A 21,345-nucleotide genomic window follows, 5' to 3' on the forward strand; every position below is an offset into this window, starting at 1 on the left:
CTTCCTATAGCAATACAATTTTACCATCGCCATATTCTTTCTCTTCACAAAAATATATTTCACCTACAAATATCAACTCTTGCTCTTGCCATTACCATTGTTCTTTTGCTATCATCCTCATAATCATCTTCCTTTTCTTATCATAATTGTCCTCTTGCCAATCTCATCATGCTTAACTTCTCATTACCACAATCCTTTTGCAATTTCCAATAACTTTCCGTTCCAGTTATCATAATTCTCATGTTAAGGTTATCGCCCTATTCCCGTCGTCGTCGTCGTCATCCTATTTCCTTCAACTTTATCGTCCTATTTTTATTTTCAGTTTTCTATATGATTGATTTGGTCCTATTTCTATAAGCATACCACATCATCATCATCATCATCATCATCATCATCATCAACAACAACTTTCCATAATCATGGTTCCAAATGAGACAAATACTTCAACTCATTACGGATTAACATGGAATTTCAAGCGATGTTCTTTCAGCCATGAAGACTATTAACGAAGCAACTAACCTACATACTACTCCGCAGATGAGCAGGCGATTAGTGTAAATAGCTATTTAAGAATTTATTTTACTTGCAAGCATCGGTGGTTCAGTGGTAGAATGCTCGCCTGCCACGCGGGCGGCCCGGGTTCGATTCCCGGCCGATGCAAAAATTATTTTTAGCGCGACTTATGTGACAAACACATGAGCACAACTATTAAAATGCTTAAATGAATTATTTAAAGAAAGCTTCTAAATTTTGTCCTCAATTTATGAGAAACTTTACCGGAAGCGAAGAGATGAATATAAGGCAGAAATGTGCAGTTCTTGGGGAAAAAAATAGTCCGAGTCTTAATGGGAGTCCATTTGTACGTAGGCAACAAGTTTCGCACGACTCTCCACAAGTGGCATATATACAGGGGCTCTTATTTACTGCATATGCGCGCAATGAGATGTATATGGAATTTAGTAAAATTAGGCAGGCCACTTTTTTCTGGAACTGTATAAGTTATGCCGGTTTTATTTTAGCGTCCACATCGCTCACTGGCTGTAGTTTTGAATTTGAATCCTACATTCGGTTTGAATATTTATTTTCAATTTGTTTTTATGCTTTTAGTCTTACTAATAAACCGTGTATAGTTTTTATACGAGACTTATGCAGAGTTGAGACAGAAAACTTTACTAATAAACCGTGAATAAGCTATGGACGTATAAACAGGCTGTAACTATACAATGGGAATTGCTTTGCAGTAGTTATATACACGAAACCCCTTGTTTAAGCGTTGTATATAGGGAAAAAATGGCCGCCCCTTTAACAGCTGTTCGTATCGACTGTCATTTTATGATGATATTTACCTTGTAACCACAGAAGAACAAACCAAAGGTCATAGAATTATTAGAATAATATTGCTGTAGCTTGTACTCTTTGACCAAAATGTAGTGTGGTAATCGATTAGAGCCAGTTGTACTATCGATGTTTAACACGCCAAACTAGAGCGCTCTACCGGATCCAGTAGAGAACCACAGATATTCTATTACCTTTCGTAACGAAGTAATGACGAAACTATGACGTAGCTGTGTAACAGTTATACTGCTATACACGACGTATGTAGTGATTATTAGTAAGGAATTTACACACGACTTATAAACGAGCTACTCATTGCATAAGTATAAGACAGTTAAACATCTGTATATAGAGTTTTTATTAGTAAGACCGAAAGTGTTTAACTAATTCCGGCGTTCTAACCCCATTTAGCAATATTGAGGCGTATATACATCTCTGTTTAGTGTGTAAAATTATTTAAAAAAAAGAAGGAAAATTCATGCTCTCACGTGAACAAAATTTCCGAAAGAATTGAAAGGGAGTAAATTTACATTGTTAAGAGAATAGCTGTTACTATATTACAGCAGGCTATAGTATATCAATATTATACCTAACTACATATATTACATTGAAATAAATTATCCTTTGTGACCAGAAGTTTACATGCCTGCTATTGAATCCGAGGATAAATGGATTTTAAGGACGGTAAAAATCCTTAAGAAAGCTAAACAACGTTTAATCAGTTCCAAACAAATCCTATGAATGTTGACGATAAATAACTGTATTAACAACATTTTTTCTGCAACGAGACATTTAAATCAAATAATCTCTCTTGTCAGAATTTAATTTGATTCACGATGCTGAGAGAGGGGTATGTGATACCATTTATGAACGAGTTTCTTCAGTTCCACTTCCAAATGGTTTCTGTGTTTACCTTTTTAATTAACGATAAAACTTTACAACTACGCCCTTCATTGTTTCTATAGATAATACAGAACATCATGAGCAGATTGTAATTCGGGCTCATGTTGATTAGAACTTCTTCACTCAAAATAACCCCAGGAACACTCAGGTAAGCTACGGATCTTCCGCTGCGGGACACCAGAAAGAAGGCCAGTTATATCGCGCACATATCCTTACAGTCCAGACTTCTATCCATGCTATTTCCACATTTTTGGAGATTTGAAGTAAAGCCTGAAGGAAACCACATCTCCATTAGACGAAGCGGTGCATAATGTTGTTAAACACTGGTTCACTTCCAGGCACAGGAATCCGGTATCCATTACCTGGTGTTACAGTGGGATGTTAACAAAAGTGGCAAGTATTAAGCAGTAAATTTACTTTATTTCTATTAGCGACTGTCTGGTATCATTTGAATGACATTATATTTGTTAAGAAGACATTATGGCCAGGACGGAACCGTTGTGGGATATACGAGCTTGGAGAAACAGAAGTTTTCAGATAAATCGTTCTCCCATGGTTGCTACTGATCTATGTATGGACTTGAAAAAGAGCTGTGTGGTTATAATCATGCTCAACATTGTATTAGTTTTACTGTTTCCTTTTGTGGTCCTGTTATATTGGCTATGTGCCTGCCTGGGGGAGACGTAGGCTCACTCAACCCAAATTTTCTCTAGCAATGTGGAATTTGCGCAGTAGCGTTGTAAACAGCCGACAACGGGCAAACAACGCAGTTGAAGGATGGCAAAACGAGCTTCATAAGCTGGTGGTCACTCATAATTTCTCATTGTGGATATTTCTGGTGGTCCTTCAATACGAACAAAAAACTTATGAGGATCTTACAGCAGTCATCACACAGCTAATTTGTGATTATACTCGAGTGCGGCCCAGCGTTAGTCTGGCTTACATCCGAAACCAGTTACAGATTTGTGAAACGGTACGAAAATATAATTTATACAAAGATGGTAACCAGCCAGAGAAATTCCAGCGTGGGATTGTGTATCGTTTGAAGACAAACGTCCACATCTGTGGAGTAACGGTCAGCGCGTCTAGCCGCGAAACTAGGTGGCCCGGGTTCGATTCCCGGTCGGGGCAAGTTACCTGGTTGAGGTTTTTTCCGGGGTTTTCCCTCAAGCCAATATGAGCAAATGCTGGGTAACTTTCGGTGCTGGACCTCGGATTCATTTCACCGGCATTATCACCTTCATCTCATTCAGACGCTAAATAACCAAAGATGTTGATAAAGCATCGTAAAATAACCTACCAAAATTTTTTTTGAAGACAACCCAAAAGAGATGGTGGAGGAGAGAAGCGATAGTAACTTTGACTAATAAGTCTATAAATTATTTATTAAATTATACTCTTATCTACATCGAATTTATATTTAAATTATGTCATTTTTGCATGGGTTTCTTCGAGATTGTACCAAGTTTCCTTTATCTTTCCCAAACCTGGACTACCGGTTGTACCTAGTGTCCTTTCTATCGTTTGGACCTTTTGGATTGGACCGATTATCCGATAATGCAGCTGTCAGAAGCCGATAATGGGTCCCTTAACCGATGTTACGAAATCGAGCAGAAGGGACTCGTGAGCTGTAGTGAAAACAGCCTCTCTGAGGGAAGGTAGTGCCTAATCCTCTAATTTTGGAGTTTATATGGAGGGCGGGCTTCCAGCCCATTGAGAAAATTATTATTATTATTATTATTATTATTATTATTATTATTATTATTATTATTATTATTATTATTATTAATTCTATACTATACATTAATCAGATCTAAACTAGAATACGCATCTCTCTCCTGGAATTCTATTACTTCTACTGATTCGGGTAAATTGGAAATCATTCAAAGAAAATATATGCCCCTATGTGCTTTTAGGTTCTTACCAAATTCATCTCTTTTCAATTATGAGCGTACTTGTAAATAGGCTATTTTAACTTTTCTAGCCTTTATGCTAGATGTCTTGAACTTGACTACTTATTCTTTTGTAAGGCCTTAAAGGGTGATATTGATCGTGAATCCTTCATAAGCAATATCTGCCTTCGGGCCCCTTCGAATGGTTTAAGATTTCAAGAAAAAAAATGTATACCTATGAGCTTAAATCTCTCTCTCCAGTTGTCAGATGCATATAAGCTGCCAATTTACATTATATTAATTCAGATCCGTTTAATGTATAGTTTGTTGTTTTGCTATTCTTATATTAAGCATATTCATTTCAACTTCATTCGTTTGTGTTGTTTTTAGCTTTTCTGTATCATGTATTTTTGTAATTATCTATTCATTTTGTCATTATTGTTTATTTGTATTTGTCTCTAATTTTAATAATCATTTGTATGCACTGTTTTTGTTATCTATTCATTTTGTCATTATTGTTTATTTGTATTTGTCTGCAATTTTAATAATTATTTGTATGCACTGTTTGGTTATTCCTTGTACACTGTAAATCTTGTGCTAACTTCTATCTTGTGCTGAGCTGTTATTGGCCCCAGGCTGTTGTACAGCACAATAAATATTAGTAAATAAATAAATAAATAAAATGAATAAAATAATTAAATATTATTATATGAATGACAATAACCTGAAAAAGACTCTGAACTTGAATCAATAAAGCAAAGAAACCGATCAATTTGGAGACCGAAGACCATTTATTACAATTAATAATAAGTTAATATCAACATGGAAGAGATAGATTTTAAAGACAACCATCCAATTAACTGCGGTTTGCGGGAAAAATAAAAATGGTCAAAGGTTAGGTTGCATTTACAATGGACATGTACGCTAACATAATAGTTTGGCATGAACAGTAACTGAAGCAAAAAGGTTTGAGCATGCACGTGGATAAACATTTACGCAAGAAGTAATCAAATCTATTGTTTCTCAAATAACATTATCTACTAATGGAGTGGATTGTGGATAGGAATTGATTATGTGATGTTATCATGACAGTGAGTTTTGTTTACATTCCGTCGTGTATTATATGTGAATTAATTCTAATAATGCAAACAATTTTGCAATGCTGTTAGGTTCTTTATATTTCAAGGACTTAAAGCACTTTGTGATATATGTACGATGGTGTGTTTACCCTATGCTTCGATCCGTTTTTCGATATTCCATTACAGTGTCATTCCAGTCTTGTGATCGGCTGAATTATTTGACAAAACAAAGGAAGTATTGATACATGACTGGAAGACCAAAAGTTTTGTACGGAGATCTTTGTCATATTTATTAAGTTCATTACCAAATATTATTTAATTTCTTAGTTTCCTATATCCGAAAGTGTCGTTTCATTCTTATTTGAGTCTATACCTAGCGGCCTTCGTAGTGAATGCTGGAGTCGGCAAGGATAATGTCCTTCAAATATGTTTTCTTTCAACGACATTTGCATTTTAATGACAGTGATCTCCTTTTTTGTACGGTACGGAGTGATATATTTACAAGCAGGACAATTGCTACTTTTAATCACTATAATAGGACCACAAAAGGAAACACTAAGACTAAAAAGATGTTGAGCATGATTATAATCACATAGCTCTTTTGCAAGTCCATACATAGATCAGTAGCAACCATGACAGAACGATTTATCTTAATACTTCTATTTCTCCAAGCTCGTATACCCCACAACGGTTCCGTCCTGGCCATAATGTCTTCTTGACAAATATAATGTCATTCAAATGATACCCGACAGTCGTTAATGAAAATAAAGTAAATTTACTGCTTAATACTCGTCACCGTTTGTTAACACACTACCGTAACACCAGGTAATGGATACCGGATTCCTGTGCCTGGAGGTGAACCAGTGTTTAACAACAATTTGCACCGCTTCGTCTAATAGAGTTATGATTCCCTTCAGGCTTTACTTCAAATCTCCAAAAATGTGGAAATAGCATAAGTCTGGACTGTAAGGAGATGTGTGCGATGCAAGAACTAATCTCCTTCTTTTTTGAGTCCTGCAGCAGGATGTCCGTAGCTTACCTAAGTGTTCCTCGCCCGAATTGCAAAGTGTTCATGATGTTTATTACCTCTAGAAACAATGGAGGGCGTAGTTGTAAAGTTTTATCTTTAATTAAAATGGGAAACACAGAAATCATTAGGAAGTGGAACTGAAGAAATTCGTTCATAAATATGGTAGCACATATCCCTCTCTCAGCATCGTGAACCAAATTAAATTCTGACAAGAAAGCTCATTTGATTTAAATATCTTGTTGCGGAAAAAATGTTCTTAATACAGTATATTTACCGTCAACATTCATAGGATTTGTTGCGAGCTGATGTAAACGATGTTAAGTCGGTGTAAATGTTCCTTAAGGATTTTTACCGCCTTTAAAATCTATTTATCTTCGGATTCAATAGTAAGCATGTCAACTTCTTGTCACAAAAGACAGTTTATTTAAACGCTAATGAAATCTGTAATTTCACACGGATTCTTCTAGTACTTGGAGAAAGTGTTAAATTCATGTGTCTACACTAGTATCCGATCCAGAGATAAAATGTAGTGGACCTTAAAGTGTGGACATATTTGTAGTGGACCTTAAAGTGTGGACATTTTTGCTATTGACATTTTCATCAGAGGACGTAAGGCCGTGGACATTTTGTCCCGGAACCGTTTATTTCAATATAATATATGTAGTTAGACATAATTGATATACTACACTGTAATTTAGTGACAGCTACTCGCATAACAATGTAAATTTACTTCCTTTCAATTCTTTCGGAAATTCTGTCCACGTGAGAGCATGAATTTTCCTTTTTTGAAATAATTTTACACTCTAAACAGACATATACAGTATATGCACCTAAATATTGCTATATGAGGTTAGAACGCCGGAATTTTAGCTAAACACAATGTATAAAACCAAATTGAAAATAAATATTCAACCGAATGTAGGATTCAAATTCCAAGACTGCAGCCAGTGAGCGATATGGACGCTAAACTAAAACCGTCATGTACAGCTGTCAAAAGAAAAAGTGGCCGCTCTCCTGGAACAAAGTTCCCTTCGGGTATCTTCGCTATAATTCGGAGACAGGCGATGTTACATGTTGTTGGACCACGTTGCCTGATATCTACAGTTATAATTGAAGTATTCTCTCTGTGATTCGATAGCGTAATGGTAGCGTTCAGGCCTCTTATTCATGAGGTCCTGCGTTCGACTACAAGCTCGTGCTTTTTATGTTCTTTTTTGTTGTGTTTTTGAGAGAGACAAACTATACATAATGGCTCCTTTCTCTTTTATGATTATTTTAGTAATTAACATCAGGTTCATTAATATATTATGCCATGACTTTATCATTATGATATTGTGGTTGCAAATGGAAAGAAGAAAGATTTTATTCTCAATAAAAATATCTTTCGTGGCATAAACAAAACAAATTTACTGGCGTCGGCCTTAAAACATTCAAACAATTAAGCGTTCAAAAAACAAAACAAAAAGCCACAATTCAATATTTAGTCTATTTTCCTCTTATCTCGATCATCTTGCAGTCGAGTGGGCATGGAATCGACTAGTCTTTGCAAATAGCGACTGTTCTTAGACACGATATTCTAGGCATTCTGAACATACCCACATACATAAGTGTTCTGTCCATGGGCAGGTCTTTCATTGCAAACCCAGTAATCTCCAATCTTTCCTATTTTCTGCCTTCCTCTTAGTCTCCGCATATGATCCACATATCCTAATGTCGTCTATTATTCTTTTCAACCAGAGACCCAACCAATTCCTTTTTCTCTTTCTAATCAGTTTCAGCATCATTCTTTCTTCGCTCACTTTTTCAAACACAATTTTATTTCTTATTCTGTCTGTCCACTTCACACGAACCGTTCTTCACCATATCCACATTTCAAATGCTTCAATTCGTTTCTCTTCATTTCGTCGTAATGTCCATGTTCCTTCCCCATACAATGCCACACTCCACACAAAACACTTCACTAGTCTCTTCCTTAGTTCTTTTTCCAGAGGTCCGCAGAATATCCTTCTTCTTCTATTAAAAGCTTCCTTTATTCATGTTTGCAGTTTTTCTTGGGAAGGATAGGCCTAAATGCGGTAACATCCCGTTGCTTTCCGCACGCCATTATCTCTTTCGCATCTTATTAAATTCCAGGGGGCCCAAGCATGGAGATGAGGAGAGTGGATTTGACTAATTGGACCCTCCGGACTTCACCGAAAGTCACGGCAAGGGTTAAATATTAATTCTATCAGGATGTTTGACCCGATCAGAGACCGGAAAATCTCAATTAGCCTTTGCCCCCCGCATCCTGGATTAGCTTCTACGAATCATCAGAAAATCTTAGAGTGTGATTGGGCCAATTTTTCCGAAAATGTTTCCACACTTTTGCCCTCGTAGCTCAGCGGACGAACGTCGAAATTTAGATGTCAACGTCTCAGGTTCAATTCCTCGTTACTCCTTTTCATTTTATTGTGGTTCAAGATAGTATAATGTAATAATACAAAAAGAAAAACTAATACCAGTATTATGCAACTGGATTTTTCCAAACCTAATATTAAATTTATGTTATTTATATCGCTAAAGAACGATTACAATATAAATAACTAGAATATTATTTATACAGCATCACTAAAGAACGATAACAGAATATAAATGATAAATATCGGTTTGTTTAATTAATATAAGATATTATATAATACTTATTTAATTATCTAAATAAAATAACCTATTTTACAAAGAAAGATGGTTATTTGTGTTATAATAATTACTTACATAAAATACAGATTATTTATATTGCGAAAGAACAATAACAATATAAATAACTTGAATATTATTTTATAATGCTAATGAAGGAAAACAGAATATAAATGATAACTTGAATATTATCTATATCTCTAAAGAACGATAACAATATAAAAAACGTGAATATTATTCATATCGGAATTACACATATTTATTACAGATGTATTTAAGAAATTGTAGAAGAATAGTAATTAGTAACAGTGTCCTATTTGTTCTTCTTGGAGCCAAATTTGTAACTTTTAAAAGTGTGGTTACTATGTTGAAGTGTATGTGTTGTAACGGATGCTTGATTTGTTATGTATGTGAGTCAGTTATGTGATGCTTGATGTCGTCGCAATGTCGTAATTATAGTTTGATTGTGTTTGTGTGACTATTGTGTATTCATTTATGATGTATGGTACGGAAAGCTGCGTATTTGTGTTATAGAAGTGTTACGTATGTGTGTTGTTAATGTTTTTGTATGTTTCAAATTGATACCTGATATTTATTTTGCAATCGCAATGCCTAATTTACGGTTTGTTTATGTTTTGTTTACATCGCGTAAGCTAATTTAATTTTCTTTTCTATTTCTCTTTATGCCTTCTTTTTTGTGTATGAAACTATAGCCCTAACATATATATGTAAAGTAGGGCTAACCACCATTGGAGATACAATAATAATAATTGTTATTCATATCGTTATAAAACGATAACAGAATACAAATGATGACTTGAATTTTATTCATATCTCTAAAGAACGATAACAAAATATAAATAACGTGATATCCGTAAAGAACTGAATATACATGATAATTTGAATAGCATTTACATCGCTAAAGAACGATTAAAAAATAAAATGAAAACTTGAAGAAGGGCCGAACCCACAACCTTTGAATCATTAAACAAGCACTCTACCGCTGGCCTACGAGGCACAGACATGGAACACTTTCATAGTTCGGGAACTGCTTGTACAAGCACATGCATCGTGTAACATCGCCGCGACCCGAAGTGGACTTTGAAAATATTCGCTGTTCACGAGTGCGGCCACTTTTTTTTTGACAGCTGTACAGTTCCAGGAAAAAGTGGCCTGCCTAATTTTACTAAGTTCCAGATAAAGACATTGCGCATATGCAGCAAATAAGTGCCCCCGCATATATGCTATATGTGGACAGTCCTAGGAAACTTGTTGCCGACGTACAGATGGACTGCCACAAGACTCGGACTATTTTTTTTTTTTTCGAGGAACTGTAAATTTCGGCCTTAATATTCATCTCTTCGCCTCCAGTAAATTTTCTCATAAATTGAGTAAAACATTTAGAATGCGTAAATAATTAATTACAGCATTTTAATAGTTGCGCTCATGTGTTTGTCACGTAATTAGCGCTAAAAATAATTATTGCATCGGCCGGGAATCGAACCCGGGCCGCCCGCGTGGCAGGCGAGCATTCTACCACTGAACCACCGATGCTTATATATGAGGTAGTTCTTAAATACCTATTTACACTAATCAACTGCTCATCTGCGGATAAGTAAGTAGGTTAGTTGCTTCGTTAACAGTCTTCATGGTTGAAAGAACATCGCTTGAAATCCATGTTAATCCGTAATGAGCTGGAGTACACCGTGTTCCGCTTAGAGGGATCGAGAAATATCAGATAATTTCAAGTGTAAATAATGGTTTTATAACATAACTTTTTACATAACTTGATGTAATAACTCTCCGAGTTTCGAAGAATGCTCAATGCAACTCGATATGTGTGCCTCGAGTTACTCTGCAGACATCTAAACGGAACTCAGTCCTGCCAAATGTTCTGTAACACTTGTGGCGTGACTAGCGCAGCTGCATTTAATGTGTTGTTTCAGTTCTTCCAAAGTGGAAACTTTACCACATCCTTCACCACAAAGTCTCAGAAAAAAATCAAAGGGAGGTCAAGGTCGGGTGACCTAAGTAGTCACTTAGCCAGGCAAGGAGAACTCATCTTCGATCAACCTATTGGGAAAATCTGCATCCAAGATGTCATGCATTTGCTTCAAGCAATGGGATGGAGCCCCATATTACTAAAAACCGATCCTGTAGGGAGTTTGTCAACAACAAAATTCTGCAACAAGTCCAGATATATCCCTGTGACTGTCGCCTCGATGAAGAAGAATGGTCCAATCACGAAATGCTCTACTCGTCTACTGAATGTCGCCAGGCTTGTTTCCGCGTTAAACATTGGTGCGCATGCGCATGAACGTGTAGCTGCTTTTAAACCATTGGTGCATAAGCTTGGACAGTTTCTCTATCTTGTGAGATGTAAATCTCAACAATATCTTTATCTGAGTTTAAATGGCCAGCATTTTTGTCTCGATCCCTCTAAGTGGGACACGGTGTATTTGTCTCATTTGAAACCATGATTATGGCAAGTTGACGATGATGATGTGATTATGTGATGACGATCATGATGATGATGATTATGATGTGGCAGGCTAATAGAAAAATGACCAAATCAATATAGAAAACTGAAAATAGAAATAGAACGATAATGTTGAAGGAAATAGGACAACGACGACGATGGGAATAGGGCGACGACCTTAACATGAGAACTATGATAACTGGACCAGAAAGTTCATGGCAATTGCAAGAGAATTGTGGTAAGGAGACGTTAAGCATGGTGAGATTGGCAAGAGGACAATTATGATGATAAAAGGATGATGATTATGATGATAATAATAGCAAAAGAACAATGATAATGGGAAGAGCAAGATGTTGATATTTGTAGATGAACTATATTTTTGTGAAGAGAAAGAATATGGCGATTGCAAAAGAAAATAATTATTGTAATGCTATAGGAAGAGGAATGTCATCGATATGGCAAAAAGACGATAATGAAAAGAAAAAAAGATGGTGTTCATAAGATGACAGCGGTAATGGGAAGAGGACGATGAAGATGATAGAAAGATATCGATGATAAAGGAAACGAGGAAATAATGACGATAGTAGGAAAACGTTGATGATAGCTAGAGGAAAGTGATGAAATTAAGAAAACAATAACAGGAGAAGGAGAATTATGACGATGGAAAGAGAACAATGAAAACGTATAAACAAAAAAACGTAGAAAAAAAAGCCGAATGTGTGATTTGTAATCGGGTGACTGAGGATTAGTAGCCTAAGTCTATAGGCTGAAGATAAGTTGAAGGCTGGAGAGTAATAAGCCAAGAGTTAGGTATTGAAATGTCAAGCTTATAAGTTTATAAAGATTGAAATTTATTTTGCATTGAATTTTGGACCTTAGGGATTGATAAACTATTAAATTTGAAGATTAAAGATGGTTTGGTGTTGTTAAGTATTACTTCCAAATGCTTAAAAAATAGCCTATGTTCCTTTTTAACGTTTTTTCATCTTACTAATATCCAAAAATAAGGCAAAAATTATGCATCAGCCGAGAATCGAACCCGGGCCGCCCGCGTGGCAGGCGAGCATTCTACCACTGAACCACCGATGCTTATATGTAAAGGAGATTCCTTAACTTTATTATATAGGCTATTAGAATCCAGCAGCTTGTCTGTCCAGAAAGAAGCAGGCCAGTAGCTTGGAAGCTACGGTAGAATGGCGATTATAGTGTTCGTAGCTAGAAGAGAACGTGTTCAATACGCACTACAAATTGGCGATGTAAAGAGGCGCACCTTCTTCTCGGATTTTTGTCGCTTTCTCTTTGTCATTTCTTCTCCATTCATTAAAATAATCCGTGGTACGATAGCCCATGAAGGGCCATGACTGACAAGCATACTCTTGGCCTCATGTTCACATTCTTCAGCACGATGATCCTCCTACCCGTTATAGCTGGTTTCCGAAACCGGATTTCGCTACCTATCGTAGCTAGAGGCGGGATATGACAGCATTTTCCGTCACAGATCCGAAGTTTGACAACTCGACAAAAATCGCTGTAACAGATAATGGTGATATTGTCACTGTGTCATTTTTGTGTTCGGATGATTGCGAATGTTTCTCAATCGACAACTGTTTATATTTATCGCTCTTTGAGAATTGGCATACCATAAGAATTATATGGACCATGCTAATTAGCGCGGCGAATAACAAACATGCTATGAGCGGTGTTATCGCGATGTGTGGACTCGTATTTACGCACAGATAGGGAATTACAATTTGGAGCGATTCTTGATGAGAGTCTATCTGTATGTAGGCAACAATTTCACACGGCTGTCCACAAGTACCATACAGTTTATACAGCAGAGATGTGACAATATTAATTCCCAATCACGGTAGAAGAGCTCGACCTTGATCACAAGCGCATAGCGCATGCACTGCTTAGCGTCCCAACGTAGACAGCAGGGATGTACATACACATACTATACATCGAATAAAGGCAGTAAATACAGGGACATCATTTTATTTTTACTAACATTTTTAATATTAACCTGGCTATATCTCGTTTCCAATTCACTGTGGGCTAAAGCAAGGAGATGCACTATCACCTTTACTTTTTAACTTTCTAGAGTATGCCATTAGGAAAGTCCAGGATAACAGAGAGGGTTTGGAATTGAACGGGTTACATCAGCTGCTTGTCTATTCGGATGACGTGAATATGTTAGGAGAAAATCAACAAACGATTAGGGAAAACACGGGAATTTTACTGGAAGCAAGTAAAGCGATCGGTTTGGAAGTAAATCCCGAAAAGACAAAGTATATGATTATGTATCTTGACGAGAATATTGTACGAAATAGAAATATAAAAATTGGAAATTTATCTTTTGAAGAGGTGGAGAAGTTAAAATATCTTGGAGCAACAGTAACAAATATAAATGACACTCGGGAGGAAATTAAACACAGAATAAATATGGGAAATGTCTGTTATTATTCGGTTGAGAAACTTTTATCATCCAGTCTGCTGTCAAAAAATCTGAAAGTTAGAATTTATAAAACAGTTATATTACCGTTGTTCTTTATGGTTGTGAAACTTGGACTCTCACTTTGAGAGAGGAACATAGGTTACGGGTGTTTGAGAATCAGGTGCTTAGGAAAATATTTGGGGCTAAGAGGGATGAAGTTACAGGAGAATGGAGAAAGTTACACAACACAGAACTGCACGCATTGTATTCTTCACCTGACATAATTAAGAACATTAAATCCAGATGTTTGAGATGGGCAGGGCATGTAGCACGTATTGGCTAATCCAGAAATGCATATACAGTGTTAGTTGGGAGGCCGGAGGGAAAAAGATCTTTAGGGAGGCCGAGACGTGGATGGGAAGATAATATTAAAATGGATTTGAGGGAGGTGGGATATGATGATAGAGAATGGATTGATCTTGCTCAGGATAGGGACCAATGGCGGGCTTATGTGAGGGCGGCAATGAACCTCCGGGTTCCTTAAAAGCCAGTAAGTAAGTAAGTAAGTACATCTTTGGATTAAAGGTCTAGAACCGGAAACACCGCTTGCTCCCTCTTCCAAGACTGGATTTTGATGATACTGGTGTAAAATACAAGTCACTTTACTGGGTATAGGAGGGAAGAAAAGTAGTTCATCCATTTATGTAAACTAGGAAATATCGCAATTTTGAGTTTGATAATTTTCATTAGATTTTTGTTTAACGAAAATATAGTACTGTATTAACAACAAGTGTTTTTACTCACTAATTGAGCTATCCATTCGGACGTATTAATTATGCATTGCATATTGAGCTGTTACAGCACATTAGCGTACAATATAGAGAATGAAGTTAAATTGAAAAATAATCATAATATGGATATTTAAACACATTTTTGAAAATGGTGGCCGTTCATTTCGATACAGGCTTCAGTTCTTTTGTGCATATTATCGCACTATAGACTATTGTATCTAATTCCAATTACCAGTTTCGTCCTTCGTACGAGTAACTCAAGTTGAAATAATTCTATACCTACTCTATAAAAGAGTACCTTACGTGTAAATTTAATCTTCACTTCTGCCCGACCCGAAAAGTTAAAATTACTCAGAAATGCTATCTACTGTCCGTTCAAGTGGTTTTATCGCAGGGTCGTAGAAAGGAGGAAGGGGGAAATCACGTGACAGTTGATTACTTAACGAGGTCCTTTTATTTAAGTTATTTTAAACAGTTGTATAATATTACGTAGACGTCCAATTCCTAACAGAAATTAATCTTTTCAGAAAAGATCTAGGACAGCCCAGCTACTAGACTTTACAGAGGGGCGAACAGAAGCAGGTGGGAGAAACCGGGATGGGAGGTAGGGAAACGGACGACAGTACCTGTGCGAAAATATGATTCAATATTGAAAGCTCTTTCGTCACTGGAAAATGCGAACATATTTCTGGAACGTACTATACTCACTAACTCAGTACAGCATACGCGGCCTTGGTTCTGTGTGGAGGACGGTTGGAAGTTTACTAGTAGAGGGGGTGGGAGTGAAGTACATTCGAAAACTCAGGTACAATAAAAATTGAAGTAAAAATAAAATGATGTCCCTGTATTACAATAACTTCCGTTCTAAATTTATGGCTATGTAATAATTATTTAATATAGGCCTACATGTACATATACAAACAAATCGCAAAGGAGAGGGGTTTTAAGAAGAAAAAGAGCAAGAGAGAAAGTTTGTTCGTAAACCATTTTCTTGTCAAAATCTGTTGTTTATTCTGTAAATACTTGAATTCATTGAGGAACTAAAAGTGTCTACCTGTTTGACGTGTGTGATCTATAAATTAATACTTTTGAGCATTTGTTTAAAATATAATAAGGACAATATTGATTGAAACAAAATATATTGATTATGTGATTTTGAAAATGTAGTCCATACTCTCCAGTCGTGATTATGTAATGAGTTTTCTTAGAGTGATTTGTGAAATGCACATAACGCGAAAAAATGAATTCTATAATTAAGCTATTGAAGAACCATCGTAATTTTTGGGGTCAATCATATAAGGGGATACGTATGATTTTTAAAACTTCCACAATTTTCACCCAAATTTGTGAAATTTAAACAACATAAACTGATCTACAATACTATCATCTGTACAAAATTTAGTGCCATTAGGTCTAATATTTTTGAAATTATATATTTTTTTAATATATTTTATATTGACGTCACTAAAAACGCTCTTTGCGTTAAAAGTTTTAAAAATTTTTAGTTCATATTCCCTCAAAATCTTGAAAATAGTTATGGGAATAAAAATTAATTAGCTTTCGGAGAACAGTCTGAATAGACACAATACATTTTTAACTTTATGAATTTACCGTTACAGCATATTTAATCCAAGTGCAATATGAATATTCCCCGAAGGAACTTAACACTAATATTTCATACAAATACTAATTAAATTAATACTAAAACCTTAGCAGAGCCAGTATTAAGCTATGGTAGCGAAGCGTGGACTGTGAAGAATAAAGATGTCAGTAGAATAACAGCTAGTGAGATGAGGTTTATGAGAGCAACAGCTGGATATACTCGCTGGGATCATAAAAAAATGAGGACATAATGCAAGAACTTCAAATAGAACCAATTATACAGTTCATCAGCAAATATCAACTTCAGTGGAAGGGTCATCTCGAACGAATGAATCGATGCAGAATTCCAAAAGCACTGTTTCATTACCATGCATATGGCAAAAGATTTCTAGGCCGTCCAAAGAAGAGATGGACTAAAAATTCTAGTTTGAGACCGTAACAGGCCACTTGGACTAATACTTGTTAGGAAGATGATGATGATGATGATGATGATGATGATGACTAATTAAATTCTGTTTATCAACATTTAATTGACCTCTGTGAGGAGTTTCAGATCAATATGACAATAAATGCTGCGCAAGGACCTTATTATATACCATAAACTGCTTAAAATTTTAAAGTCGAGAAAACAGCATTAAAAAAACCATTCATCTCAACTCACGCAACGTACTGTATGTTTAGCAACACTTGATTATATGGTTAGGTCATTTAGAACAGTATCAAATATAACATTATGATCATAAAAACAAAACACGTGGATTTTCTTAATTTTTCAGCATTATTTTATCACAATGACCTCTTAAATGATAGTTGCACCTGTGATGTCTTATCTGAACTTAATTTCTTTATTTTCCAGAACAGTGTCTATATCTTTATTTGTGTTGTGTTTCATATTGACGTTTAACATTCTTTTACAAATAATATGTATATATATATATTTTTTTTACTTATTAAACACTCTAGTTCACTGCCAGGTTCATTATACGAGGGAGAGTAAAAAAATAACCTTAATAATTGTTTTATTAATTGAATATGTACAATAAGACAACAAAAACACTTCATCACTTTTCAACATAGTTCAATGCAGGTTTTCCTGTTATACTATGTTAAAAGTAATGTTTGTGTCTTATTGTACATATTCAATAATAAAATAATTAATTATTAAGGTTACTTTTTGACTCTGGCTCGTATAAAAACTATCATTAAAATCTTTATTCTAATCTCGCTTGCGATCTGTCATGGTCTGCAACGTTGTATGTGCTGTACACCCTTTCTTACCGGCAGAAAAGCTCCACACCTGGAGAGAACTTGAAAGAGTTTGCGCTCGAAATTACTATTAAGCATCGCATCCCTGATATACAGGGGCTCTTGTTTACTGCAGATGCGCAGTGTGTTGTAAGTGAAACTTATACAATAAGGGAGCTCCAAATTTTATTTTCGTATCTGTACATTGCGAGTGCATTCGGCGTTGTGTGGATGTAGCTTGAGTATCAAAGAGTTTCCGACGTTAACTGTTTCAGTGGGACGATAATTAATTAGATCCCAGTTATATTCTCCTTCAAGTTAGTATGAATTTTCTAACTTGCAGTTGTCTGAGGCTGTCATATATGGTCACATATAATGGTACATACATTAGTCGCCATCATTATGAGTCACATATCATGCAGAGTTGTCGATTTCTCGGAGCTGTGATTTTCGAACTACAGTCACAGTCGGAACCATCGACAAACCTATCACAGACATAAAATCACATGTCTTAAAATCACACCTCTCTACTACTCGTATCTCCCCAAATTCATCACGATGATGAGTGGACAGCGGTCCCATACACTGGTCTAAATATCAAGTAAAAATTTCTTTCTAAGAGGACTTCAATCAGCGAGCATTCCACGACATGAGTCGTAGACATGATGTCTTAGACTACGATCTCCATTGATTGTCACCTATTACTCAATGACCAGAAATTAATGTTGTTGTAATTGCTATATTATTAATTTATATTCGCTGTATACTTAGTAATAGTTATTATTCATAAAATTAAATATATTACTTCATTTACCACCGGTAACTAGAAGAATAAAGGTAACCGGTCTCGAAATTTGAAAACCAGATCTCAGATATGAAAGTCTAAATATAAGAGAGTCAGTTCTCTCTTAAGATAACATTCCGTTTGGCAATATGACATGTGTTGTAGATGACGGTAATGTTATTGTCCAAGAAACAAGTAGATAGTGTTGATGATAATAGCTTTCGAAAAAATCATAATAAAACGGACGAAGAAAGGAATGATGATAATGATAGTGATGAATAAAATAATTATGTTAATGATAATAAATAATGTTTGGCGTGATATGTCAAATTTATATTGATTTAAATGCGTTTCAAGGTATTTAGGAGTGATAGGACTCATTTTTATTTCGTGTATTAAATGTATTATCTGTACTCACCATATGTATTGTCGCTCTACGTCATCTTATGTATTACCACTATTCATCATATGTATTGCCACTGTTCATGATCTTGTGTATTGTCACTGTTCGTCATTATCCATATTTTTGCTGTTCATTATGTGTATTATATTTACTCACCATATGTATTGTCGCTCTACGTCATCTTAGGTATTGTCGCTGTTCATCATTATATGTATTGTCGTGTACATTATGTGTATTATATGTACTCACCATATTATGTATTGTCGCTCTACATCATCTTATGTATTTCCACTGTTCATCATCTAAAGTATTGTCGCTGTTCATCATTATATTGTATTGTCGCTATTTGTGATGTGTTCTATCTGTACTCACCTTATCTATTGTCGCTCTACATCATCTTATGTATTGCCACTGTTCATCATCTTAAGTATTGTCGCTGTTCATCATTATATGTAAGTTATTGTTGCTGTTTATGATGTGTTTTATCTATACTCATCTTATGTATTGTCGCTCTACATCATCTTGTGTTTTGCCACTGTTCATCAACATATGTATTGTCGCTGTTCATCATTATAATGTATATTATCGCTGTTAACCCTAGGATGTATGCTGTTTGGATTTACATCAATGCACAATGGGTGCCTTAAAGTCCCCCTTTATAAATTCAATGGGTAGTCTTATCTTTTAAGTTCAATTTCGATGTTGTGGTATTTTTTATTCAGTTAGTCAATCAATATTTTAATTGTATTATTTTTTTATTTTAGTTTTAAAACATATAAACCCTAGTTAGGCAGGCTATCATTGAAAATTTTATTGAAAAAAGAACAGACAGTTTAGGATACAACACAAATTACATTATTTTTATAACGAATATAAATGATGATTAATATGGAAATCGATGACTACAATGCAGTGGAGGATATCATCTCCAGGGTACTGTCAGGAACATTTAATTTCCGAAAGACTTGTAAGGACTCCCGTGAGATTGTGCCACTAGCCCCAGTCATAATTCCTCTAACGTCTTATGTCTTGATGTTATATTTGGTCCCCAAATCACTGCAGCATAGCAGATAAATTGCCCGAGAGAGTATAGGTGAACTGTCAGTTAAAGATCCAGGGAAATGTGGAAAGAGTCGTATTCTGTTTATAACTGGTTTGCAACCTCACAAAAGTATGAAGATGAATAACCAAACTATCGTAAATTATGAAAACTTTGAAAATTATATGGTCTTTAAACTCTCTGACTTTAAGTTCGATTGCTTCGTAGAAAGCGTCTCTGCATATCTGTACTGAGAGCCTGACCTACATATTCATTAGCAGATGTACTAGTGGATCGCGAAAGTAATCATCACAGAAGAAAGAATCTGTCGTTGTCAGCATCGGTGGTTCAGTGGTAGAATGCTCGCCTGCCACGCGGGCGGCCCGGGTTCGATTCCCGGCCGATGCATTGTTTTTACTTTAAGTTCAGAGTAAACAAGGTCCTGCTGTTAACTGATCGACTTGAGAACTCACTACATGAATTCACTGTGTCTTAGTGGTGATCACTTGTTTGTTTTTATCGCCTTATTTCGTTTGTCTTACGTATTGCGCTGTCTTGCTTCTTCGTGGACTGCCTTCTTCCTATTTTATTGTCCCGGACTTTAACTACATCTTGGATTGGTAATTTCTGTCTTAGCTCTCTCTCGTTCTTGTCTTTTTGTCTTCTAATTATCTTGCAAGTATTAGATGAGTACTACCTTGGTAATGTCTGTCATGTATTATAATTTTAATGTGTTTCTGTCTTGCTTATCTTCTTTAAGTTTTATCCTGAGCACAATCTTTTCTTGAGATATTAGTTTGTTTATAATAAAGTTACATTTTCAACTTAGAAAGCATGATGGAATATTCAGATTGTCAATTTCTATAAATGAATACAATATAATATTTTATTACTCAGTCAATGACAAATCAATGTAAAATAATGACTTATTTTATAGTCATTAAGTTTATATACATGAATTACAAAATTGCGAACGTTTTCGCCTATTCAGGCATCCTCAGGCAGAGTTATATAATATCTCAATGTCACATACGTAGCTATTGGTGGTGAGTACTATTTGAATTAATGATGTACAAGACACCTCCATTATTAAAATGTAATGTTACAGGTAGTAAACTTAAATAATGTTAAAAATGTTAAAACCATTTAGTAATTAAACTTCATAATATGTGGAACTCTTGTTCAGTCCAATGAGTGGTGCATATATGTCGTTTAAAATGTGACAGTTGCTAACTATGCAGTTATCACATTTTAAACGACATATATGCACCACTCATTGGACTGAACAAGAGTTCCACATATTATGAAGTTTAATTACTAAATGGTTTTAACATTTTTAACATTATTTAAGTTTACTACCTGTAATATTACATTTTAATAATGGAGATGTCTTGTACATCATTAATTCAAATAGTACTCACCACCAATAGCTACGTATGTGACATTGAGATATTATATAACTCTGCCTGAGGATGCCTGAATAGGCGAAAACGTTCGCAATTTTGTAATTCATGTATATAAACTTAATGACTATAAAATAAGTCATTATTTTACATTGATTTGTCATTGACTGAGTAATAAAATATTATATTGTATTCATTTACATTTTCAAGTCATTTGTTTCTTTTTAAATTCTTTCTTTTTTTTCTTTTTTTG

At 35.3% G+C, this 21,345-nt stretch overlaps 4 non-coding genes across 4 annotated transcripts; 2 read left to right on the forward strand and 2 right to left on the reverse strand.

Annotated features, from left to right (window-relative positions):
- Positions 1-589: 589 nt before the first annotated feature.
- TRNAG-GCC (transfer RNA glycine (anticodon GCC)) lies at positions 590-660 on the forward strand. Its single transcript has one exon. It is a non-coding gene; the product is annotated as a tRNA-Gly (tRNA).
- A 9,735-nt stretch (positions 661-10,395) lies between these two features.
- On the reverse strand, positions 10,396-10,466 carry TRNAG-GCC (transfer RNA glycine (anticodon GCC)). Its single transcript has one exon. It is a non-coding gene; the product is annotated as a tRNA-Gly (tRNA).
- A 1,943-nt stretch (positions 10,467-12,409) lies between these two features.
- Positions 12,410-12,480, reverse strand: TRNAG-GCC (transfer RNA glycine (anticodon GCC)). Its single transcript has one exon. It is a non-coding gene; the product is annotated as a tRNA-Gly (tRNA).
- A 7,546-nt stretch (positions 12,481-20,026) lies between these two features.
- Positions 20,027-20,097, forward strand: TRNAG-GCC (transfer RNA glycine (anticodon GCC)). The gene has a single exon. It is a non-coding gene; the product is annotated as a tRNA-Gly (tRNA).
- The last annotated feature ends 1,248 nt before the right edge of the window (positions 20,098-21,345 follow it).

The sequence above is a fragment of the Periplaneta americana genome, chromosome 7, assembly GCF_040183065.1.
Source record: "Periplaneta americana isolate PAMFEO1 chromosome 7, P.americana_PAMFEO1_priV1, whole genome shotgun sequence".
NCBI lineage: Eukaryota > Metazoa > Arthropoda > Insecta > Blattodea > Blattidae > Periplaneta > Periplaneta americana.